We start from the raw sequence: 26,374 nt of genomic DNA, 5'->3' as shown, positions 1-26,374 counted from the left end.
CATTCTGCTGTGGTGGCCGTAACCTAGATTTAGCACCTAGCTTATATATCTGAGTTTCTAACATACCTCTCTGTCCTTTGTCTGGGCAAGAGGCATTTCTGAGTTCTAGGACATGTTCCAGCTCAGCAGAAATACTCCAGCAGGGTGCAAAGCAGGGCTGGTGAAAATTCTAAGCTTAAGAAAGTCTTTTCTGGCCACCACAGTATCAGCACAGGCATTCTCCTGGCCTCCTCATCCAGAAGGACCCCTCTTCTGTTCTTTCTTAGAGCCCAGAGGCAGTGGTGTAGCGTGGGTTGTCAGCACCCGGGGCAAGGCAAGTAATTTGAGCCCCCTAACCCGTGGATTTGCGCACCCTAACCCTAACCCCCAGATGTTGCGCCCGGTGCGGCCGGCTCCCCCTGCACCCCCACGCTACGCCACTGCCCAGAGGTGGCAAAGAAACTTTCCAGGGCTGCCACAATTGTGGTGCAAAGCAAGAGGATAGCACGGCTGCTGCAAGGAGGACCACGTCATGGGGTGGTGGGGAGTCCAAACGCTGGTGAGCGTGGCAGCTGGGGATGGTGGCGCTGGCAGCAGAGACATTGGCAAGGGGTGCCCATTGGCTAGACTATGCCAAGGGCACGGTACTGTGGAGTCAGGGACTGCAGAATGAAGACGCCAGATCAATAAGCAAACCAACTATTGTGAGCCTTTCCATTAAGCTACACCCAGGGAGTAAAAGAGGCTTGAGTTAGCAGAAATAGTAACATGCCCAGATTGATTGAAAAAGCTTGGGCCATGGATGCCCTGCATTTTTATGCCAGTTTAACTGTTAATGCTACCCTTCAAGTAAACGCTTGGGAAATGTCGCTGCATTAAGGGGTAAGGATCATTAACATATACCATTTTCTGCACTTGTGCAGAACTATGATTCCCAAGGTTGCTAAGGAAAATCCATGCAATTAAATCAATTTAGAACTAATTTGTGCTTGTAGCGTAGCTCGGATCTGATGTGGTTTCCTTCTCTCCCAGCTTTCTCATTGGACACATAGTACATTGTTATTAGTTGTATTTCTAGTCTCATAATTATCATTATTAATGTACGTGCTTAAAGCCTTAAATGTCCCCAAATACCTAAAGGACTGCCTCCTTCCCAAGAGACTCTCCTGGGTGTCCGTCTTGGTTGTTCCAGCACCCTCAGAAGCTCAAGGTGTGGAGGCCCAGGGGAGGGCATTCTCTGCGACAGTCCCTAAGTCCCGGGGCTCCTTCCCCACAGAGGTACATCTGGCATTTTCACAGCTTTCAGCAAATACTCTTTACCTTGGCTTTTGACTCTTGAGAGAGATATTTTTAGCACCCACTTTATTTCTGTGGTGCTTAAGTACTTTAAAACTGTTTTTAATATTATGTTTTAGTTGCTGTAATCTGCCCTGCAACCTTAGGGCAAAGGGTGTGTAATAAATCGCCACCACCATCATAGCAGCATTGGGTGCCTAGTTGCTGAACAGTGATAACAGATTTCTTCCAACCATTGCCTCTTAAGAGGACACCAGGCATAGGAAGCAGCCTTATAATGAGTCAGGCCATTGGTTTGCCTTAGTTCAATATTGTTGAACTGACTGGCAGCAGCTGTCCTGGGTTTCAAAATCATTGAGTTGGAAGGGACCATGAGGGTCATCTAATAATCCAATCTGCTGCAATGTGGGAATCTTTTGCCTCATGTGGGGCTCGAACACATGACCCTCAGATTAACAGTGTTGGTGCTGACCTTTAAAGCCCTAAATGGCCTCAGTCCTGTGTACCTGAAGGAGCGTCTCCACCCCCATCATTCAGCCCGGACACTGAGATCCAGCGCCGAGGGCCTTCTGGCGGTTCCCTCATTGCGAGAAGTGAGGTTACAGGGAACCAGACAGAGGGCCTTCTCGGTAGTGGCGCCCACCCTGTGGAACACCCTCCCTTCAGATGTGAAGGAAATAAGCAGCTATCCTATCTTCAAAAGACATCTGAAGGCAGCCCTGTTTAGGGAAGTTTTTAATATTTAATGCTGTACTGTTTTTAACATTTGATTGGGAACCGCCCAGAGTGGCTGGGGAGACTCAGCCAGATGGGCAGGGTATAAATATTATTATTATTATTATTATTATTATTATTATTATTATTATTACAGTCTCATGCTTTACCAACGGAGCTACCTTGGTTCCTAGTCCTTAGCCCTTTCTGGAGATGCTGGGGGTTATTATTATTTATTAAATGTTTATACTGCCCTTCATCTGAAGATCGTGAGGCAGTTTACAACATAAAAACAAAAAATGCATAACATCACCATCACCATCAAGCAATACTCCCACCCCCAACAGCCCCAGGCTTGAACAAGGGACCTTCTGCAGGCAAGGCAGATCCTCTGTGATGGGACACAAGTCCCCCACCCCTGCTCTACACTTAGAGCACCTCTCCGGGGTTTCAGAAACCTGTCTTTCGCAGTCTTACCAGGAGATGCCCAGGGATCAAGCCTTGGGGACAGTCTTTATGTCAAAGCTGTGTTCTGTCATTAAGCTACTTCCCCTAAGCTATCTATGAATTGCTTTTCCTTTCACTTTCATCCCTACCCTTTCCCTGAAGAAGGGGTACACACTCACCCCCTTCCCATTTGCCCTGCAGAACAACCTTGCAAGAGTAGGTTTATTTGTTTATCAAAGTATTTCTATACTGCCAAATGACAAACCCCATCAAGGCAGTTTACACCATTAAATCAAGTTAAGGTGAAAGGTGGTGATTTGTAGGGATCACCCAGTAGGGATCTGGTCACATTGTACTCATGTACTCATGTTGGTGCTTTGTTGCCAGTCGCTTCCAGTACAGAATGGTAGTTGGGGAACTTGTAACACTGGTACAGATGCAAGATGTTAACTAGTTATCCCTTGGTAAGATTGACCATTGTGTTAAGATCTCAGGAAGAAAGAGAACTTGCAGCAGGGCCCCCCTAGCCCCTTCATTCAGCCTTCAAGGAAGTTCACGACTGCTGCTAGCCTACAAAAAATATATATTAGCCAACCCTCCCAGTTTTATTAGTCACATGTGCCACATAAAGGCAAGCGGTGTTAGGGAAGAATCAAACTTTGTTCTACTAATTCCATTGACTTTAGAATTCCAGTTCTAATTCTGCCTTGCTTCCCTGACATCACATAGCCAATGACAGCTAAAGGAACTCTGATGTATCTACCTGCAAAGCTCCAGGGTAACATCAGAGGCCAGCTATTTCCAGCCATATGGTCTGTAGGCCCTGGATGTACTACTGAAATATATCCCAAACAGAGACGGAGATGTGTATTTTATGGATTCAAAAAGCCTGTTTCTATTACTCATGTGATACAGTTACTTTTTTAATGGGTTTCATGCTGGCTTTATTGCATTTATTTTTGTAAGTGGCTCAGATCTCTGGCAGGTAGAATGAAACAAAATTTCAGAATGCCATGCTAATAGTTCAGTCCTACAGCTATGAACTCAGAAGTAAGCACCACTGAACTGAATGGGACTCACTCCCATGCAGAGCTGGAAGGGCCTGTCCATTTTTGTTCTCTGTTTCTCTCATTTTTCCATTCTTAAATTCAGTTTTTCACATTAATTTGCAATTAATTTGTATTAATTTGTAATCTTTGGGGTTTTGTTTTTTTTTGTTTTTTAAAAAACCCTCATAAAAATTAACCAGCATTAACCAGCATTTTTGTTTTTTATTTTTAGTAATATATTAATTGTTATACACAATTTCCCGTAATAGATGTGTTTCTGTAATTTTTTAGAAGCATTGATTGGAGAAGTGCGCTGCAGAATTTGGATAAGTGTAACTTTCAAATTGTGGCTGGTTCTCATATTGGTTCGGATAGTGCAGATTTAATAGATGTGCCTTTAAGTGAGTTGAGCTCCCCCCCAACCCATCTCTACTCCCATGTAAGCATAGGATTGCACTGTGAGAGAATTTTTGACAGGTACGGGCACCTGGGCTACTGGCTATATGTGAAACTGGGGCTTCAGTGTGATTACCTGGCAATTATTCAGCTATTTACTAAATTCCTAACTTCCCAGGCGGCAAACAACAAAACCAGGCAAGTTTTAAGAAGCAGTGGAAAGGTTTTTAAACATCTGAAAGCATTTCTCAGACCCTCGCAGCTAATACGTTGCCAGTAACAGTATCTTTCAGCCATCAAACGCCTGGGTGAACAGGAATGTTTTGACATTCCTGCTGAATGTTAATCATGTGGGAGATGGATGCACCTCAACCGAGAGGGCCTTCCACAAACAGGGAACCACTACCGAGAAGCCCCGTCATGAGTCAGCACCCAGTGGCAGCATCAAGGACCAAGATGGTTATTCAAATCGAACCTCTTCTCCCTTTTACATAGCTCTTCAGTGTGGCCAAAAACCAAACAAACCAGAAATGACAGGTTCAAAAGTATAGAATTTTGGTCTGTATGACAGTTTTTGGAAGGTGAGCCCACCGTGAAGATGAAGCAAAGCCTCAAACTCCATGAAAGGGCTGGCTTCTATTTGGAGCTAAACTCTCCTAGGGTGCCTATCAATAAGTTCCCTCCTGCCCCACCGCACACAGTTTGACTGGATCTCAGAAGCCACCTGCCCTCTACATTTCCCACAATGCCCTGGAACAGCACTTTGTTGGGTGCCCCAAGGCATTCTGGGATATTGGCCAGCAGACTTCCAGCCCCAGCCCTACTACTGCTTAGAATGGCAAGGGGAACAGGCAAGCAGGAGGGACAGGAACACAGGAAGCTGCCTTATACAGAGTCAGCATACTGGTCCTTCTAGCTCCCTATTGTCTACACCAGGCATAGGCAAACTCGGTCCTCCAGTTGTTTTGAGACTGCAATTCCCATCATCCCTGACCACTGGCCCTGTTAGCTAGGGGTGATGGAGGGCCAAGTTTGCCTATGCCTGGTCTACATTGACTCTCCCGGGTTTCAGGCAGGAATCTCTTCCATCCCTTCCTGGATATGCCAGCGGGGATTGAATCTGGGACCTCCTGCTTGCAGGGCAGACATTGCTCAGTGGTAAAGCTATGGACAAAGTGGGTGTCAAGGCCTGGGGCCCCAAAGGGGGCATCTGTACTGGTGGGTCAAGTTTGGGTCCCCAGGATAATATGGAAGGGCGAGGGAACCACTGTGGTGTGCAAATAATAGTACTCAGTGGGAATACATTTCACTCCTTTCGTACCCAAACTGGTAAATCATTCTGTGCTGCTCAAATGATGTCATCCATTTAGCTCGGTTTATTGTTCAGATATCCTTTTAATCTGGCTGTTTTATATGATGGTGCTTTGCCGTCAAGGAGGTTTCCAGGCACACACGGATTCCCAGAAGATGTCCCACAATGCACCAGAGAGAAAAACCTGGCAGTGACTCCTATACATTTTTATGGGGGGCTGTCAACTTCTTTGTGATTAAGGATCTACTTATTTAACCATGGCAGTGGTTCTCGACACTGATAGGCCCATATTAACGCCTCAGACTGGTAGCAATTTCCTTCAAAATATCAGCCTGAGGTCATAGCCAGCTCTGGAACTTAACTACCGTAAGTGGGGATGTTTGAGTTTGAACCTGTGGTCATAAACCTCGGCATGCAGATATGATAACAAACTTGGCAATAAATAAAACAAGAAGAGATATATTTCATAGATCTTTATGGTGTTGGGGATAAAGGTAAAGGGACCCCTGACGTTTAAGTCCAGTCGCGAACGACTCTGGGGTTGTGGTGCTCATCTTGCTTTACAGGCCAAGGGAGCTGGCGTTTGTCCGCTTCCGCAGACAGTTTTTTCCGGGTCATGTGGCCAGCATGACTAAGCTGCTTCTAGCAAAGCCAGAGCAGCGCACAGAAACGCCGTTTACCTTCCTGTCAGAACTGTACCTATTTATCTACTTACACTGGCATGCTTTCAAACTGCTGGGTTGGCAGCAGCTGGGACCGAACAACGGGAGCTCACCCAGTCATGGGGCCTCGAACCGCTGACCTTTTGATCAGCAAGCCACCCGCATCACTATGGTGTTCGGGATGGAAGAGGTTAAATCAGGATGGCCTGTAGATCTCTTGGTACTTTGCAATAGGTCAGGAAAGTTTTTTGTTGTTGTGCCCAGGGTGAAGAATGTCTTGCCCACACAACCCTCCATGCTAAGTTCTGCAGTGTTGCCAAGCTCTGTGCCTTGTGCAAGATTGCAGCAGGCAGGGCTGGCATCAAGGACTGGAACACCTGGGCATCTGCTGAGAGCCCCACACGCCAGCACTGATCCAGTTCTGAATTTGACCTCTTGCCATGCACACCTTTTGGATCCTTTCCCTTAATTATTTATGGTGCTGATAGCATTTGCAGAATCTGTCGTGCTTATCGTGCTTGGTTAGGACAGCCTCTGAAGTGAAGCCGTCCTCTGCTGATTTTTATCTAGAACAAATGGCATCAAATTGGAAACCGGGAAGAGAAACACAGCCTTAAAGCTAATGGATGGAAATTCATTTTGTAATGGGTACCCAAGCAACCTGCAGGACTTTGAAAAAAGTTCAAAGACATTGACTGCTGGGTTTGTTTCTTTTTTTGCTCTATCCCAGTGCAGCATAAACTCAACAGATACTGAGCTACTGAGCTCAGTTTTATGCCCCATTCAATTTCATGCCAACCAGTAGAGGCAGTTCCATTAGGGTAAATGGGACACTGGTCCACCAACCTTAACCTGCACTCAGCCAATCCTCCCACCTGCTTGCTGTCTTACAATCAATCAGGGAGCAGCTCCACTTTCCATAGACTCTGGATCTGCCTGTCATTGCCTCTGGCTCCACCTACTGTTGGCCTCCCAATTTTCTGCCCTACCACGGCCAGTGGACACTTGCCACCACTGCTGCTGAGTGTGAGTGCCCACTTCAGCCCAGCCAATCTTCTAGGTGCTGGTAGTGGTAGTGCTGAGTCTGTGGCCCTCCCATTGTCTCTGACCATTGGTCATGCTGGCTGGGACTGATGGGAGTTGAAGGCCAGCAGTCTTCTGGAGGGTCACATGTTCCCCACCCCTGCTAGATGACATTTCTTGCCCCAGCCCCATGTTCAAATTGGCTCTGAGCATTGGCAGAACTGTGGCAGTTTTTAGGTCACTTTATCTTTTGTATCGAGAATAATTACTGTGTCACTCATGACTGAAAACTCAAGGAACCAATGCCATGTCTCAAATGCAAGCAGCAACGGGCTCAGCCTCAGAGGAGCTCAATAGCCCTTCTACTCCTCTCGGTTCGTTGCTCCCACCAGGCACCTTAGGGTGCCCCTGCCCCTGGTTGGAGCTTGCTGGAGGAAGCTTACACCCTGCCTTAAAAGAGGTTACATGGAAAGCGATTGACCTGCTGTTCTAATTGCCTGACATTCTGTTTAGTAAACCCTAATTACTGGAGCGAGGAGTTAAATGGGAGGCTGTTAAACGAGGATTGACAGCTGTGGCCGTGGATCTAATTACAGGCATTCCTGATGCAGGGAGTGAGCCTGTGCTGCTTCTGTTGCCGTGGAAACACACAGGCTGAGCGAAGGAAACCATCAGCACCAGGCAGCCAGGCATGCGCCATGCCACACAGACTCATGTGACTCTCTGGCTTCTTGCTAATGCAAGCCTAAGGCCCAGAGTATGATGTCCAGTGAGTAACACAAACCCCGAGTAAGGGTGAATAAAATGCTACCATGGTGTAGGATGACTCAGAAGGCATTGTTTGCCCGTGTCCACACATTGCACTCAGCACACTGGATGTGCATTAATGCACAATGCTATGATGTTTTGGCTTCCTCGCGAGGAGCTGAGACAGGTTGCTGGAGCCTTGGATTGTCACCCACTGCTGGACATTCCTCTTATAACACTTGTGTGGACAGACGAGATAATTGTTTTTTTTCCTTCATCTTCAATAACATCTCAGATGACCTTTGCACAATTACAGCTTGGTGCAAGCCATACATTTAAAGCACATTTAAAACACACACCACCCCTTGAGAATCTTGGAAACTGTAGATTACCCATCACAGATATACAATTCCAAGCACCCCTAAACTACAGTTCCAAGGATTATTTGGGGGGAGTCATAGAATCATAGAAATGTGAAGTTGGAAGGGAGCCCAGGGTCATCTTGTTGAGCCCCCTGCAATGCAGGAATCTCAACATGCGCTTGGGTGCTTTAAATGTATAGTGTGGTTGCAGTCTTACATCTCTTGGGTCATGGCTGAGATGCCTGCAACCTGTCTTGTGTGGGGTAAGTCCGCAGGAGGCAAGGCAATGGGAAGTCCAACAAGCTCTGATGTTCTACCTAGATATTCTTCAGCTGAAGGACTTGCTGGTACCTCCCCCCACCACAGCTCCAAGGGAAGGGCAGGAAAAGGTCTCCTCAAGAGCAAGGAGGGCTGGCCAGAAAGAAAGTCTTCTCCTCTCTCCAGTTCTTAACCTGACCTTTGCATTTGTCCTGTCATGCTCCCTATTCATCTGAGAACCACGATATGCAAACTGTGAATCGTTGTTAAAAAGGTAAAGGTACCCCTGCCCGTACGGGTCAGTCTTGACAGACTCTGGGGTTGTGCGCCCATCTCACTCAAGAGGCCAGGGGCCAGCGCTGTCCGGAGACACTTCCGGGTCATGTGGCCAGCGTGACATCGCTGCTCTGGCGAGCCAGAGCCGCACACGGAAACGCCGTTTACCTTCCCGCTGGTAAGCAGTCCCTATTTATCTACTTGCACCCGGAGGTGCTTTCGAACTGCTAGGTTGGCAGGCGCTGGGACCGAGCAGCGGGAGCGCACCCCGCCGCAGGGATTCGAACCGCCGACCTTTCGATCGGCAAGCCCTAGGCGCTGAGGCTTTAACCCACAGCGCCACCTGCGTCCCACTGTGAATCGTTGTTAGCAGAACTAAATAAGAGAGTTAGGGTGTTTGGGCCTGGAGGGGGCATTTACTCAGCAACACAAAGGGAAGATGCAGACAGGGGAAACGGCAACCAGGAAGTGATTCAGCACAATAGGAGAGCAAAGGAGCAGGAGTGAGAGACACAAGCATGTTCAGCAGGCTTGAATATTATAATAATAATATAATCAGCAGCCTGCTGAACTTCCATCACCATGGTTGATGTTATTTCCAGTGGACTCTTATTGAATGAGTGTATTACAGAGGGTGAAAGCTATGCAAATATAGGAAAACAGAACCATAGAATTGTAGGGAACCCAAGGGTCATCTAGTCCAACCCCCTATATCTCCCTAAATATCTCTTTAAAGGAGGGTGCAAAAAAAGTTAGCATCTAAAATCCGTAAGTACCACACAACCCTGTGTATATTGATCAACACATTTCTCTCTCTCGCCTTCCCCAGATTTTCCCACAGAGCCCTCCTTTAAACGGTTAATGGCAGCTTCTGCCATTTGTTCTTTAGGTAGGACTTAAAATTCTCAAAGTGCTTAATGCACGGGGTTTGTTAATCTTCACACCAGCCCTGTGTTGTGGATCACTCTTGTTCCCGTTTTACTGGTAGAAAACTGAGCCAGCACCTTGCCCCAGGCCAGAGCCTGTGCCTGTGGCGGCAGCTAATTCTCTGCTGCTGGACTGTGGAGAAATGTCCCCAAATGAATAATAAATTATAGAAGTGCAGCAGCCTGTTGCATCACCCCCACAGCTAAAAGAAGAGGGCAGGTGCATGCATTAAGAAACATCAGTTTGGAGAGACAGAGAGAGAGAGAGAGAGAGAGAGAGAGAGAGAGAGGTGAGTGGTGAGTTTAGCAAAGGTACTTTGGGGTGCAGAGCCTTGCCAGAAATCCAGTGTAGGGTAGCAGTTCTCCTATCTAGTAGGAGCACCTTCCGTTTGATTCCATATATGCTCTACTCGTATATTACAAATAAAGGGGAAACACCATAACTCTGGAGGATGTGCTGTAGCTCAGTGACAGAACATCTGTTTTGCATGGAGAAGGGCTTGGGTTCAATCTCTTACATTCCCAGGTAGCCCAAGGATAGACCTCTGCTTGGAACCCCAAGAGAGCTGCTGCCAGAAGTGTACTGTCAGTTAAGTTTATTTGCTAAGAAGCGGTGGCCACACAAGTCAGTTGTGTTGCTCACTATAAGGCAGCTTTCTATGTTCCTTTATTATTCCATCTTTTAAAGGAAAGTGAACTCACAGAAGCAGTGCCTGTAGAACTTCTCATTCCAGACCACATGCAGCACCCGTGGGAGGTGGGGCTTTGCTTCCTTTGAGAGAAATAGCGAGCCTCTTCTGGACATCCTTGTTATTGTGCATTCATGATGACTTTTTTTTTTTTTTGGCCACAGATGTTCTAGTTTATTTTTTTGTCCTGCTTTTCTTGCTCTATAGAGCAAGGGTGCCTCTCCAGATGGCAACAATGCAGTAACATGGAGAAGCATCACAGAACAACTAATAAACCAGAATGATTTATGGGCAGTCCAATATAAACCCACCACCAACACAATATTATTGCCTCTTGGAATTATGGAATTGTGGAGTAGGAATGACATGTCAATGGCATGTTGCAGAATACACTTTCAAAAAAGAGGCCTAGAGAGCTGATGCCATTGAGCCAAAATGGAACCAGTGATCAAAATCCAGAAATTACAATTTAGTATGAGAATTTAAGTATGAGATCACGAGTTAAGTATGGAAATGAGCATTCAGGCCTCAGTGACTAGATGCTTTGCAGTTGCACAAGGGGTCCAGGAGAAGGCATGTGACAATATTTTTGGAGTAGCTTCTTGGACTGGCTTTGTGGCTTTTCCTAGACATTTCTTCCTTATGGTTTACATTTTAGCTTCTGCAACTGATTTTGGGTGTTTGCTTCATCAACCAGACCTTTCTTTTTATGGGGTCGGGGTGGGATAGTGGTGGAATAAATGGGAAGATTTCCAAAAATAAAACCAGCATAAACCAAGTGGAAAAGAAGAACGCTTTATATTTAAAAAAAGATACGTGCCTTCTGTGGTGTAAACATAAATGTTTTCCAAAATTATCTAATGATTTTTTTAAAAATGCGTTTTCAATAGAAGGGTAGGAATGCTTCACCCAAGTGCTAAGAATAGTATTCCCATTCCTTAATGAGAACTAGAAATAGTAAACAGCAGCAAGAGAATGTTATGGGTTGGAGAAGATCTGAAATTGTTGGAAGGTCTTCTGTTCCTCAGCTGCACCACAAGTTATCTTCACAGCAACCCTATGAGGTAGGTTAGGCTGAGAGAAAGAAACTGGGCCAAGAACTACATACTGAGTGAGGATTTGAAACCAGGGCTTCTCCTTGGTTTGTGGCCGATGCTATGATCCTGTAATTGCCTCCCGAGCTCAGCTGGAAAAAGCTGAATTCTGCCATGTTGGCATTCAGTTTCCTTGCTGGTTGGCATGTTTTTCCTCAGGACCTGACAAACCCGACACATTGGTTGTTCAGCTACATTGATGCACATTCCCTTTAAGTGTGGGCGTGTGATGTGAGCATGTGCGAAGCCGAGGTTTCGATGAGGATGGCAGAGCAGCTTGGCATCCAGGCTAAATGCTTGCCAGTCTGAGGCTGACAAAGATGCAGGAGCAAAGGTAGGGATGAGAGATGACTGACTGTATGCGTGAAACTTGGATCTGCTTTGCCAAAGCTGAGGTGCAGTTCTAATAAGGAACTGTTCCAATAAGGTTTTCTGCTCTTGGCGGTTGAGGAGTGAAGTTTGTGTCTTGGAAATCTCTGGTCCTCTTCCTCCAGTGAGGCATTTTATTAACTCTCCTGATGTTTTGGTTGCACTGAAACTGACTTGGCAAAGAGGCAGATCTTTGATTAGCTTGCCCTCCACTATGGCATTTTCCCTTCATATGATCCCTTTCAGAAGGGCCCATTTCAGAAGACTTTAATGAGGTGGGGGAGGTGGCAGAAGAAAAAAGGGGGGTAGTTGCACTTGTGAGCGTGCTCTTCCTTGCGCACAGGACTGTAATTTGTGCTTTTGCTTCTTGGTTTTCCCTGCTGAGTCTCACAGGGAGCTGTTCTTCAGCACTCTTGCCTGATCCATTCACTCCCCACCAGCAGCTCCAAGAATTACAATCCGCTCAAGTGGTTGCAAGGTGGGGAGGGAAGCCTCCTGCTGGTTTCAATAGAGATTTGGATGGGAGCCCAGTTCTGCGTGTGTGTGTGCATGCACACACGTGTGCGTGGGAGGGATTAGGCATAGCTGGGAAGGAGGTGGGGCGGGGGAAATAGCCAACCTCCCTCTGCCGAGGAACAGAGCTGCAGTTAGCTTGAAGAGCAGAGAGCTGAGCTGGAGGATGGGATGGTTTAAATGGAGCTCCCTGTAGGCAGACCCAAGTCTGCCTGGCTGTTTTCTGATGTGATTTGCCTGACAGTCCTCCACAAGGCCATTTGGCTGGGTGAAGAAGTAGCATATCTCTTGCTCTGAATGTCTCAGCCGACTGGACCAAAGCAATTTCTTGCCCTCTGATCTATGCCATGGATGAGCAACCTTCCAATGGTCACAGGTCAGTGGTGGGTGGGACCAGAGACCAAAGTGGGCGGATCAACAAATGGAAATGTTAGTTTTCTACACCAGGCTGTTTCCATGGACACTCATGTTTGTCTGCCTAACCAGGCAAGCAAAAGGCATCATTGGAGTTAAAGACACATTCTAACCAGGCCAAAATACTCAAGGAGAGTGCAGACAGGGTTGACGAGGGGTATAGTCTGAGAAGAGTCCAGAGGGCCAGATAATGAAGCCTAGAGGGTTGCATATGGCCCCTGGTGTTGAGGCTCCCCACCATTGATCTACATAGTGTGTGCCGTGGCTTTTATTTTCTGGTGCCAGCTACATTTTTTAATGAGGAGGAAGTGACAGTGCAGCCACTTGTTTTGGTTGTACAACTGAGAAGGCCAGTCAGCTGCACACCAGCTTTTACAGCCATGGTTGGGACCCTGGGGCCCTCCAGATGGTGTTGGACTACAAACACCCATCACCCTTGACCATTGGCCATGCTGGTTGGGGATGATGGGAGTTGGAGGCCATCAACTCCTGGAAGGCCACAGGTTGCCATTCCTGCTCTACTGAAAGGCTGCTCTACCCTGGCAGTAGAAAGAAAAGGGAGATTGCTTGCTTTCTCCAATATCTAATGTTTTGTAAGTTGTAGGCATCTTGAAATAAAGGTTGGGCATGAGGAAGGATGGGGCAAACTCCATTGGCTGTTTCATGCAATCTGTCTATTTTTGAGCCCCTTCTCTGATTCCCACCCTATTAGAATTCTCTGGGTTCACTAATGTTGGTCTTCCCAACTCAACTGTTGGGTGAGCAGGTGTGTGTGTGTGTGTGTGTGTATAGGGGGTCTCTTTGCAAGAGGCTCATTGGCCTTGGAGGCAAAAAGCTGACGGCTTTTACACATACTACATGCAGCACACTGACAGATGGTAGCTTTATGGAATGAAAGAACTGTCCATAAATTACCAGCGAAACATCTCTCTGTTGTCACCTCCCCCACCCCGCCCCAGGTTAAGGCTCCAAGCAGAGAGCATCTGCAGCTGTGCTTGGTTCCATGCTGGGAATTGTTCCCCTTTGCTGCTTTCCAGATTCCTCTGGTGCAGGTACCCAAAGGATAATACACTACCACCTTTTGTGTGCGTGTTATAACTCAAGGGCAGAGTGCATGCCCTGTTTGCAGAAGGAAGTCCTGGCTTCAGTCTCCACCCAAAAATATTCCTGGGCAATAGAGATTCCTGGGCAATGACTGATTCCTAGGAAGTGCCACAGCTCAGTGGTAGAGCATTTGCTTTGAATGCAGAAGGTCCTGGGTTCCGTTCTTGGCTTCTGCAGGTAGGACTGGTAATGTCTCCTTTCTGAAACCTTGGAGAGCCACTGCCAGTGCAGACGATACTGAGCTTGATGGTACAAGGCAGCTTCTTATCTTCTGAGAGGAACTGCTGCCAGCCAAAACAGCCAGCATTTGGCCAGCTAAGCCAATGGTTTGATTCAACATACCCAGTTACAGATAGGTAGCCGTGTTGGTCTGCCATAGTCAAAACAAAATAAAAAAATTCCTTCCAGTAGCACCTTAAAGACCAACTAAGTTAGTTCTTAGTATGAGCTTTCGTGTGCATGCACACTTCTTCAGATACCTTCAGGTATCTGAAGAAGTGTGCATGCACACGAAAGCTCATGCCAAGAACTAACTTAGTTGGTCTTTAAGGTGCTACTGGAAGGAATTTTTTTATTTTGTTTTGATTCAACATGTTCTCTATCTTGCTCCAAAGTGCAGGGCTAGAACCAATGGGTAGAGAAATGGCAGGGAGGCAGGAACCAGGCTAAATAGTCTGAGAAACTTCCTAACTGTAAAAGTTACCCAATAATGGAGCAAAGTGCCTTGGATCTTTGCTGGAGATACTTAAATAGAATCTGGGCATCCATTTCTCATGGATTTTATATTTTCCCACTGGCTGTTCGAAAGGATCTGATGCATAGCCTCCTTCAACAGATCCCAGTTCATTGGTTTTGTATGCTGGGACCAGCCATATATCCAACACAAAGAAGGCTGCCCTGTAACTTGCTGTTTGGGATTTCATCAAGAGTAATGAAGCACAGTTCATTCAACTATGATCCAGCTGGTGGTCTGTGGCCAGTTGCTTATACCCACCCATGGAAAAACCAGCCAGGAAGGTGATCCCAGCTGCTCTGCTCTGCGGAGGCTTGGCCAAGCCACCTATGTGAGGTCTGGACGAGGTCAAATATTCCCCAAACCACAAGTCATTGATCTTGCCTTGCTTGTGCGCTGTTCTGCTTTATGTGGGCTTCGACCTCCTGAGCTTAACAAAGTGAAAATAAATATTTAATTATTCTCCTAAATAAAAATCAATAGAGCTGCTGGTTGGCTAAGTAAATCAGGGGGCCCATAAATTTTCCCCATGCGCTGCTTGGAGTTCTTCCATTAATGGCTGTTCTGCTGCGCAGAAGCAATAATTAAAAGGTGGGAGGGAGAACTGGCAGGGGGCATACAAGGAAATGTGAGGCTGAACTGGAGATTCCTGCCCCTGCAGGATCAGGGTATCCTGGGATTGGATCCAAAAGGAATCTGTCGATGATGCTTCATCTGCTGCACCATCTGTTGAAATATGATGGAGTGAGCAGGGAAAAGTGTGACTCACACTAAGGAGAAACACCACTAAGCAAAGGTAGAAACACATCTAACTTGGTCCAACCTGGATAAGGTCCATTGCTTGGTGGCAGAGTGCATCCTTTGCATATAGGTGGTCCATTCAAAAATGTTTAGGTAGAAGGTGATTGGAAAGGCTTAGATCTTTGAGAGCTGCTGGCAGCCAGAGGAGACCTTACTAGGATAGGCAGCTAAGCAGTTTGACTACTAAACAGCTAAAAAGTTGGACACAGAAGCTTTTTATGTTCTTGTGCAAACTGGATATAGCAATGCCCGGTTCAGTTTATGCACTTAAAAACAACTGTCTTCAAAAAGAGTTAAACACATACAACTTTATGAATAACTTGTTGCATAGCCTTAAAAACCTTTCCATTGTACAAGGGTACCCATTTGCACAGTGTTTGCAAAGCACCAACATGAGTGGCGCCACACAGAACTAGTGTGGCATAATGGCTGGAGTGTTGACTAGGACCTGGGAGAGCAGGGTTCAAATTCCGCACTCTGCCATGAAGCTCACTGGATGACTTTGGGCCAGTGGCTGCTTCTCAGCCTTATCAACCTCCGAGGGTTGTTGTGTGAATAAAACGGAGGGGGGAGGGATGTATTCTGCCTTGAGCTTCATGGAAGAAAGGTGGGGTAGCAATGTAAAAATCATTCTATGGAAATTCTCCTAAGAGCCATCTTGAATTTACTTTTCTAGTGTGAGGTACAAATTCGCTCTTCCATCAGCAGACATTCTCTTTGCATCCAAATCCATAATAAAGTAAAAACTTTCCTTGGAGAAATGTTTGCATGCCTGGGTATGCGTTGTTTTTAAAGAAACAGCTGCTAAGAAAACCAAGTATTCTGGAAGTATTCTGTATCTGCTTGTATGCACATACTTTATCAGCCTTTTTGCTCTGTCGCAAGCTAAGCACGAATACCTCCAACATCTGGGCACCACTTACTTATCCTTTGACTGCTTATCAGGCTTTTGTTGTAAACCAACCAAACCAGCCACTTTTCCAGTAGCCTTCCCTCCTGCATATATCTCATGCATCCACCGCAGTTGCAGCCAATGCATCTTTAATGCTTTGTGAATGTGGGCCGTAATTGAATGCAGAGACCTACTTCAGCTCTCAGCATTTGAGCTGGAGTGCTGCAAGGTAAATAGAGTCATAATGAAACTCGTGACTCTAAACATGTAAAAATATAAATTTTACTGTTTGATATCCTTAATATAATATATGAAATGCAACTTTTGAAAATCACAGTGTTGCAAGAGCACAGTAAGAGAGAAATGATCTGTTGTTTTTGTTGGATTATTTTTTTAATGACTCCTAACTTGTTTTCACAGTCTTTTTTGTAAAATCTCTATCCTTTGTACACTGAGTTTTTACAGAGAAATCCAATAATGTTGCTGTCAGTCCATTGCTTTCTGCGTTGTCTTCCTCCTGTTGTTGTTTTTAGATTTGATTTGTGATGATTTCATTTTTTTTAAACTTAAAATGCAATTTTTAAGTGCCAATTGCCAGGTGTGGATTGACAAAGTGCTATTGAGACTCTTCAGAAATGCTGTTACTTTATTTTAAAAGGGATTCTGGCCTTGTAATTAATTGCTTCCTGATCACTTGTGTGACCACAGCTTCCTTGTAAGTGCTCTGCTTCTGTCCCTCTGCAAAAAGAAAGTAGAACTTTAACTACAGGCTTCCATTGTGCAGCAGATTTTGATGTTGTATGGGAGGCATAGGCAAACTCAGCCCTCCAGATGTTTTGAGACTACAATTCCCATCATCCCTGACCACTAGCCCTGTTAGCTAGGGATGATGGGAGTGGTAGTCCCAAAACATCTGGAGGGCCGAGTTTGCCTATGACTGTTGTATGGTCACATAAATCCATTATGTCCCCACAGGTAAAAGCAGCCGACATATTCAAATAACCAGCAGAGGAATGTCACAGCTATGCAAACAACCGGGAAGCAACTAATTACAAGTGTACAAGGGGCTTTAAAAGAAAAGGATAAGGAGGGATGCACTAATTAAAGGGGCAGTGTCAAGGAGAAGCAGTAGCTTTCATGTAAAGAACCTGCTTACAACTAATTACAGAAACCTAATACAGTGGTGCCCCGCAAGACGAACGCCTCGCAAGACAGAAAACCCACTAGACAAAAGGGTTTTCCGTTTTGGAGGCGCTTCGCAAAACGAATTTCCCTATGGGCTTGCTTCGCAAGACGAAATGTTTTGTGAGTTTTTCCGACTTTTTTTCCTCCCCCCCCCTTTTTCTAAGCCACTAAGCCGCTTATCAGCTGATCCGCTAAGCCGCTAAACCGCTAAAAGCCGCTAAAAGCCGCTAAGCCGCTAATAGCGTTAATCCGCTAAGCCATCAATGGGCTTGCTTCGCAAGACGAAAAAACCGCCAGACGAAGAGAATCGTGGAACGGATTCTTTTCGTCTTGTGAGGCACCACTGTAATTAAAGGAGAGAAGCAAGGCTTTTCTTGGAAAGGGACCATCTTCTGAGAAAACTTACAGCAGGTTATTGCACATGGAGATGGCACTGCTAGATTTTTATGGGGAATAGAACAGTGCAGTAAGTGCCATGTTTTTACTTCGTCTTCCAGCAACACCTCAGCAGCACTAAAGGGCCCTCATGTGGAAGCAACCCAAATGTCAGCATCCAAAGAGTTAAGACAGATAACCTGAGAGTCTTCAGAATTCTCCTCAGAGAGATTTGGGACTTATTTCCATTAATATCTCAGAGGATTTGAAAGAGTCACCTATTTTGTCAGGGGTTTTTAAAAAACCTTTCTTCTGTTTTAGGTGTTTTCGTCCTGTAATATTGTATCCAGTGCTTGTTTTTGTTTTGTTTTTTGAAAAAAGGTGCTGGTAGCCACCATGAACTTGTTACATTAAGTGCTAAACTTTAAACATTTTTGGGGAAAGGTGCCGTACTGCATACCCCTGAGTACTTCCAGAAAAAAGCACTGATTGTATAACGTATTATGTTATGTTTTACATAAAAGGAATTACCGGTATGTATCCTCCATGACTACAGGTATGGGTGTATCTTTGCAGAGAGGGTGAGTGTGGGGAATTGAGATGCATTCCATGTGTTGGGTTGGGTTGCAAAGGGAATATACAAGGTGGAGGCTTAGTTAGGACTTAAATCCTGCTGAAACTGTGTAAGTTTCTGTTGCTGTTGCAACAGAGACTGACATGGACTAACATCAGTACACAAATGCATGCAAACTAAAAAAACCACACAAAATATTCTATAGACCTTCAGTTTGCCTTCCAGTTTTGAACTTCAGGGCAAAAACTAGATTTTGAGTCTTGGAGGTTGAGAGCAGCTTCTTGAGTTTTGAACTACCACACACACAGATCCAGATTTATTTTTTCATTTGTAAATGTCTGAAAGGCTCTGCCAAGGGACATTTGAGGTTAGCTGCATCTGTGTGAACTTAGCTGTTTTGAATGCTTCAGATTTTGAAATTGTGTAGCCTTAGCTTTTGGCCCAGTATTGATTATTAGAATTTAGGGTTTAGTTTTATGTGTCTCTTGCGTTTTGAAATTGCATGGCAACCTTCAGTGTGTGTGTTTGTGTGTGTTTGTTTGATCAGCTGGTGTGTGCATGCACCTGAGCAACAAATATTAAATATGTGAATTTGAGGGGGGCCCAGGTACAACACGGAAAGAGAGAATAGAAGCTTCTGGGATGAAATATGTATAAATATGTAATATGAATTTAGGAAATGAACTCTGAGTATAGTACAATTCCTGGTTCTTTATTCCTTAACCCAGGGGTAAGGTACTTCCAGCACATCATTTTAATTAAGCCTCCCAGGCCTCCCTGTTTGGTCCATGATGCAATTTTGGCCAAGGTGTGCCCATCTACCCTACACCTGGCATCATATATGATGCCAGGTGTGGGGCAGGTAAAGACAAAGGGAGCTTTGCTATGTCCTGCCCAAAGCCCTGAGCACATTGTCATACCAGTTTGTTATACCACAGGGCTTGCCCTGTGCTTTACTCTTGGAGAAGGTCCTGTCTTAGCTGGGTCATTTTCTCTCTTTTTTCTCTCTTCCCAGCTGACAGCATCAGACTTGGTAGGTAAGGCTAGAAGGAACCCAGCACCCAAATTTCCAGAGCTAGAGGGGGCTGGTTTGCAGAAGTGGGGATGCCATCCTCCAGGCTGTTGAAAAGGAATGCCCTTCCTCTTAAAAACTTAATGAATGCCTGTTCTCTTGGTACTGATTCTCTGCCAGAGCTCCAGGAAAGAGAAATTGGGGGCTTTGCAGTGCAACTGGCCAGGCCTGGAGAGTGGGCTTTCAAGTTTTTGCTTTGAAAAGAATTGAATCAGCTTTCTCTCCCCATTGTTTTTCTTCTTCTTTCTCTTCTTGAAGTTTGTCCGTTTGCAACAAATGCATTTTACTGAGCCAATAGCTCTCCGTGATCCTTTTGATTGAAGTTGAGCCCTGGCTGAAGGGAAAGGAGGAATATTTGTGTTAGTGCCCCCCTCGCTTGAGCTGCGCTTTTTCTCTGCCACCCCTGGACTCTCCTCTCTGCCTTCTTTCTCCTTCATGTCTTTCTCTGAGAAATTCGAGAATACTCCACCTCTGCTGGAAAACCTGGTCCCCAAATCAGATGGCAATGTGGCAGATCTGAGCTGAAGGGAAATGGGACTTTCTTCCCATGGAAAGCCAAACAGGGGCACTGGCTCTTTGGTATTCATGACATGCTGTGATTGGATTTGTAATAGCCCTGAGCAGCAGAACCTTAAATGCCCCTTGCTGCATTGCTCTATCTGTGACAACCGCCATTTCCCCCTCTACATGATTGTTATTGGCAACTTCCAAGTTGTTTGAAGTTTGTCACCTTTGATATTTTTCAGAGTGGGGACTTACTGTATCCCTCATCCTTCAACACAAGCCCCATTTTTTACTTTGGCTCCCTATTTCTCTTGTCTCTGGTGTGTTCAGATGTAAAGGAGGGCAGTAGAGGAGCTCCTGTCTTTCTTAGTAAAAAGGTAAAGGTAAAGGGACCCCTGACCATTAGGTCCAGTCATGGCCGACTCTGGGGTTGCGGCACTCATCTTGCTTTATTGGCTGAGGGAGCCGGCGTACAGCTTCTGGATCATGTGGCGAGCATGACTAAGCCACTTCTGGCGAACCAGAGCAGCGCACGGAAACGCCGTTTACCTTCCCACCGGAGCGGTACCTATTTATCTACTTGCACTTTGATGTGCTTTTGAACTGCTAGGTTGGCAGGAGTTGGGACCGAGCAACGGGAGCTCACCCTGTTGCGGGGATTCGAACTGCCGACCTTCTGATCGGCAAGTCCTAGGCTCTGTGGTTTAACCCACAGCGCCACCCATGTCCCTCCTGCCTTTCTTAGTACTACCCAAAGAGAGGATTTTGGAATAGGAAACTTTGGGCAACTTGCTGCAGGGGCCACAATGGCCTCTTCTGCAAAAAGTGCTAAGGTAACCTCCCCTGAAGTTGGTGCCTTCCAGATTTTTTGAATTAAGCCCCCATCAGTTCCTGTTAGGGATGATGGGAGTTGTAGTCCAGAATATCTGGAGGGCACCAGGTAGATGAGGGCAGCTATTAAAAGTACAGGAGCTCCACCCTCTTTATATCAGATCTCTCACTGTCTTTCTGTTCCTGGTTTTAAAAAATAAAGGGTGGAAATGAACAGGTAAAAATGGTAGTGATTAATGATGTCACTTTTACCACTGATCTTTGCTTTGGAAGGAAAGTATTTTGCTTTCACCAAGGTCCCAGTGTGGATGGGGGGTTCATATCTGCTGCTCTGTTCTTTTTAAAACAAAAGAACCCTAACCCAGGCATAGGTAAACTCCAGCCCTCCAGATGTTTGGCACTACAATTCCCATCATCCCTGACCACTGGTCCTGTTAGCTAGGAATGATGGGAATTGTAATCCCAAACATCTGGAGGGCCGGAGTTTGCCTATGCTGCCTTAACCATCCACACTATTGAATTGTATGAAATGGTATCCTGTCTAGTTTGGCCCAGAGTAATTGAGACATTTGAATACCATTGACAGCTTACATGTCTCCTAGAGCTCCGATTTCAGAGTTGTTTTGTGCAACCCAAAGTGGTGAATAGGATCCAAGCATAATTCACCACTGGAGAAAGAGGCTATGTAACTGTCTTGGGTCTGTGCCCACTGCTTCTCAGCTCTGTGCTGGTGGGGAAGATATGGATTGAGCTGGTTGCTGTCCTCATCCATTGTGATCTTGGCCACTGAGAGGAGGTGACTGCCCAAACAAGGTGGAGAAAAGCAGAACTGGAATTCTGAAGCTTGATTTGGTAAAGTCAGCATCCCTGACTGGATCAAAGATGCTAGTTCAGAGTCCCGTACCTAGAGTTCAGGACCATGGACAGCAATCTTGAAGCTAAGACAGAAGGAACTGGCTTGAACTGACTGGAAGAGATGTTGGCGGTCATTTGGTCCAGGAAGAGCAAGAGAGGATCCCTGACAGATGGCCAACCAGTTAAGGGAGGTTGTGCGCTGCTTTTCAGTACCAACTATTCCAACTCCTACTGTTAGAAGTTTTTCCTATAGTTTAACCAAAATCTACTTAACTGCAATTTCCACCTGTTGGTTCTAATCCTGCTCTCTGGAGCAACAGGTAACAAGTCTGCTTCATGCTCTACACAACAGCCCTCCAGACAGATGTAGACAGCTTTTTTTGTCTCCCTTTAATCTTTTCCACTCTGGGCAAAACACACCCAGTTCTTTCCACCACTCCTCATAGGGCTTGCATTTCCAGACCCCTCAGTATCCTGGCCACACACACACACACACAAACACACACACACAGAGAGAGAGAATGGCCTCCAGTTTGTCAGTGTCCTTAAAATGTGTTTCCTAAGTGGTCTTCTAGTCTGGCATGGTTGTTATCTTGTGTGCCTTCAAGTTGCTATCTTCAAGTTGCTATCTTGTGTGATTTCAAGCCAGACTCAGACTTCTAGAGGTTTTCTAGACTGCAGGGTTGTTGCTTTTGTTTTTGAAGAGCGGTAATTCAGGCCTGACTCCACTTTAAACCCTTTTGCTCTCAATTCTTCATACACAAACAATTGGAAGTGAACACATGCCAAAGTGTTTTAAAAGCAACCCCTTTGTGTAAACACAGCCGAAGCTGAGCTGTGCTGAACACCTCCTTAAATTGGACCTGTATTCCAGTCACACGTGGGTTTTGATTCATTTCTGTTTACCTGGTGATAAGGAGCCAGCTGCTCAGTCAGTTGCACTTTATTCTAGCATCTTTTTTGCATGCTTTGTAGAGAAAGGAAGAAGAACAGTGGTAGGGAAGGACAAAGCCAAGGCTAGGTGTGGCGATGATTGGGGAAGGCAGGAGTAACATTCCTGATCCTCATTGGTAGGGAAATCCTTTATCCTGCATTTGCTGTGCAAATCCTAGGTCATGTCATAACTCCTGAGGAATAAACTTGTGGTTCTCTAGATGCTGTTAGGTTCCAACTCTCATCAGGTCCAACCAGCATGACAAGTGGCCAAGGGTGATGCAGGCTGTAGATCAGCAATATCTGGAGAGCTGCAGGTTCCCCACCCTTGGAGTATTTGACCCGTGCTGTTCCATGCATAGTTTTGCACTTCCACTTTCATTGCATTGCTCACTGCCAACCCGGAATGCCTCGTACCCTTAAGGGGGACACTAGAGTAGATGAAACCATAGTGATCTCTTTGTGCCTGTAGCCGAGTAGTTCCATGGAGGTGATAGAAGAACAATAGACAGGCAGATAGACAACTAGCTCCATTTGGGGTGGTGTTAATGAGAAATCAGATCAGGACACAGCACTGAGCAAGTGGTGTTTGTACTTTTTTGCTATGCCATTTCCCCAGTTTAAGTGCTTCTCTCACCTGAAATTGCTATTTTTTTTTGGGGGGGTGCGGTACAGTGATAGTACAGATATCTAAAATTGCATCTATCTCGTTCCTTAATAGGGTCAAGAGTTGCAATCCACATGGATGCAAGGTTGCTCCAAAGTCCATCCATGCAGCTGAGATATTTCATAATATTCTAAATAAATTTCTTATGAATTTAAGCACCAAGGCACTTGGGACAATTTTGCAGACATGTTGCTAGACCTTGATGTATATAGTTATATGCTTACTTGTATTTGTCTTTCATTGTCATTTCAGTTGTCTTTCATCCTTGCTTATTATCTATTATTATCATCAATGGGTTTTGTTTTTCTAATTATGTTGTGGCAACACTGTTTTGCCATTACACTTATTAGCTGCTAGTACATTTGCAGGGGAGGGTGTGTGTGTTGAATTTTCTTGTATGCACTTCCAGTTTCCTTTTGAGGTTCATCCTTCTCTTTTTCTCTTGCTTTGGGGATCATATAAAGAGGCAAAAATTGTGGTTCAGTAGCCGTGAGAGAGGGAGCCAGAGTAGAGTATCAATACTTTCCGCTCTTCAGTCCTGAAAGACCCTTTCCACTGAATTTGTGTCTGTTTTTTTTTTTTAAAAATGAATTTCCCTCCTTCATTGAACTCTCCTCTGTAGTCACGAAGGATAAAAACTTGCCATAGTCAAATGGAAGTTTTGTTTCTCAGGTCCACAAATACTATTTACAAATTCCTTTTTCTAACCTTCAGGAATCTGGTTTCAAGCAGAGAGGTGTCCTCCTCTTCCTCCCCCATCATTCGTTATTGCAGCATAATCGAGGCAGCACAGATTTTGAAGCAAGTCAATGTTCACAGAATTAAGTGGAAGTGTTCAGCATCTTGGCCGATGCCTCCAAGGCTACCATCCTAAATGCACACTTCAAGGGAGCATGAACGGGACTAGGCTGCATAGATGGTTTGCCTCTCCCTGTATGTGGCCTTTCCCTGATGCTCTGAGCTGTGCACACTCACCCACAGCCCCAGCAATGCAAGGATGCATTGCAATCTGCCCGCCTGCCAACCCTTCCCCCTTCAGCCCTGCCTTTGCTGCATAGGAGCCCTCTTTTTAGGATTCCAACCACGTGCCCAGCTGCCATGTAAACCCTGGGGTTCTGATAATCTGGTGCATTTTTACATCCCATTTGTGTCAGTTTATGTAAATTTGACATTTGTATCAAAGAGCCTCCCTAAGCCTCTCGGATCTGCTGAGCCAAATGAGAGCAGCTCAGTGTGTCAAACACCGGAGTGTCTGGGGGCAGCAAAGCTGCTCTGCAGCATATTGCCCTGACTCCCTCTTCCTTCTCTGCTCCTTCTCTGTCCGGCTCCTCATTGCTGGGGCTTAGGAAAGCACATCAGTCCAGAGTCTAAGGCCCTGACGTGTAATGGTGTGGATTGTTTAATTTATAGCCACAGAATCATAGCAACACTTTCTGCTGGAGCAGAGCCAGAATTCCCTGCTCTGAAACCAGAATTCTGGTGGTCATGAGGCACAGAACTGGCTGTGAGGGCATAGTGCATTATAACTCCCACGAAATATAGTCTCACAAGGCTCCCCATTAATATTCTGACACATGTAGAATCATAGAATCATAGAATCATAGAGTTGGAAGAGACCACAAAGGCCATCGAGTCCAACCCCCTGCCAAGCAGGAAACACCATCAGAGCACTCCTGACATATGGTTGTCAAGCCTCTGCTTAAAGACCTCCAAAGAAGGAGACTCCACCACACTCCTTGGCAGCAAATTCCACTCCTTGGCAGCAGATGTGCAGAGTTACCTATAATGTTCACAGGTGTTCATAAATCCATAGCTACAGAGAAACCTGCAGGGATTGCCACATGTGGGTGTGCATACACAGAGGAGAGTACAGGCAGGTGCGGATGCTGTGAGCTCAACAATTTCAAGTTCTCTCTCAAACTAAAGAGATTCACTCTTCAGCAATAAATAAATAAATCTCTGTTTACATTTACGCAGTGAAGTAGTGTTTATACATTGTGTTCCTTTTGCAGAGCAGAGTTAAACATTATGTTACCAAATAAAAGCTACTTCGGAGAGGGGACAATGGAGGAGGTGCTTAACCTTATTCCACTGCTGCTTTCCCATTGCAACTCCCTCTTCAAGTCACCCACTGCTTTAAATATTCCAGGTGTACTTGCAAGTTAAGCACGTATCTGCAACCCCCTGGGCGGAAAACCAGCAGTGGCAGGTGGTAGTGGATACTTGTAGCAGGAACATGTCAGCCAAGAAAAAGGTGAAGCACGCACTCTGCACCACTGCTCCCCCTCCTATATTACCTCCTCCTGACCTCCTCCACACAAATGTTGCCATGGGGCTATGCAGCTGCATGTAACTGTTCCTCCCTGATGTTTGGCTCATTGCTACTTGTTGAATGATTTTCAACCTGATTATGTGAGGCAGGGGAAAGGTTTCGAGGAGGTGATGAGCAACATGGTATACTGCAGGTGGAGAACATGAGCAATGGGAATGTCCTAGACAGTGAAATGAGTGGGGAGAGTGCTGTTGCACTCAGGTTCTGTTTGTGGGCATGGCTTCTGACTGAGTGCTATGAGGATTGGATTCTGATTCAGCTCCAGGACTCTTCTTATGTTCTTAATCAACAGGTAGACATATGAAGGCATTTGTGATGGGTTCCAAGGGCTCTTATTGGGGTTTTTGTTGTTGTTGTTGTTGTTTTGGTGTGTGGCTGTGATGTAAAAATTGGGGTTTGGCTTTTGCTGCCCAACTCTCCATAGGACTCTGAGTCCCCTAAGTCCATGACCGGTCAGAGAAAAATGAATGGAGGCAGGATGCAGTGGAAAGCAAGGCAGATATTTATTTTTCTGTTGCAACAGAGTTCCCTCCCCTCCTTCCCAGGAGGGAGAGACCCTGAACAAAAGTGTGCAGGAACCTTTAAAGACTTTTGACATTGCCCAACTCCCTTAACCAAAATCATCGTACATACATCACAGGAGGCACTTTACAGCAGAAATGGTTGCTGGTTGCATTACCTGGGCAGTCTGGCCATTCATTTGTGATGGTTAATACTTTAGTTGCTGAATCCAGGTCACAGGCTCACCCTATTCATGCACAAATACACCCTTAAGACAGGATTTGTAAGCAAAAAGACAATGGGAAGGCTTTCTCCATTTGCCTCCCTTACTGCAGAGAAATATTTGAGGTCATTGGGAGAGTCGAAATGGCTTCAGGATTGCTCTCCTGTAATATTTCAAACACATGGTTTATATATTTAGATATGTGTGCATTTATGAATATTTATTCTGTATTTGAGACCATAGAATTCTTATAACAGCTGCTGCCC

General features: G+C 45.6%; 1 protein-coding gene across 8 annotated transcripts in view; it reads left to right on the top strand.

Annotated features, from left to right (window-relative positions):
• CELF6 (CUGBP Elav-like family member 6) overlaps window positions 1–26,374 on the top strand; it is a 178,570-nt gene that overhangs the window by 18,856 nt on the left and 133,340 nt on the right. For 2 of the 8 annotated variants that reach the window (XM_079953356.1, XM_079953363.1), the window contains exon 1: window positions 11,455–11,564. The exons of the other annotated variants lie outside the window; for them this stretch is intronic. The gene's annotated coding sequence lies outside the window, so the exon portion shown is untranslated. Of the gene's footprint in view, window positions 1–11,454; window positions 11,565–26,374 lie in introns of those variants that run through there. 8 annotated transcript variants of the gene reach the window in all.

Source organism: Podarcis cretensis, assembly GCF_951804945.1.
Source record: "Podarcis cretensis genome assembly, chromosome: 14".
Taxonomy (NCBI): Eukaryota; Metazoa; Chordata; class Lepidosauria; order Squamata; family Lacertidae; genus Podarcis; species Podarcis cretensis.
The sequence above is the reverse complement of the archived record's forward strand: the minus strand, read 5'-3'. Positions and strand labels throughout refer to the sequence as shown.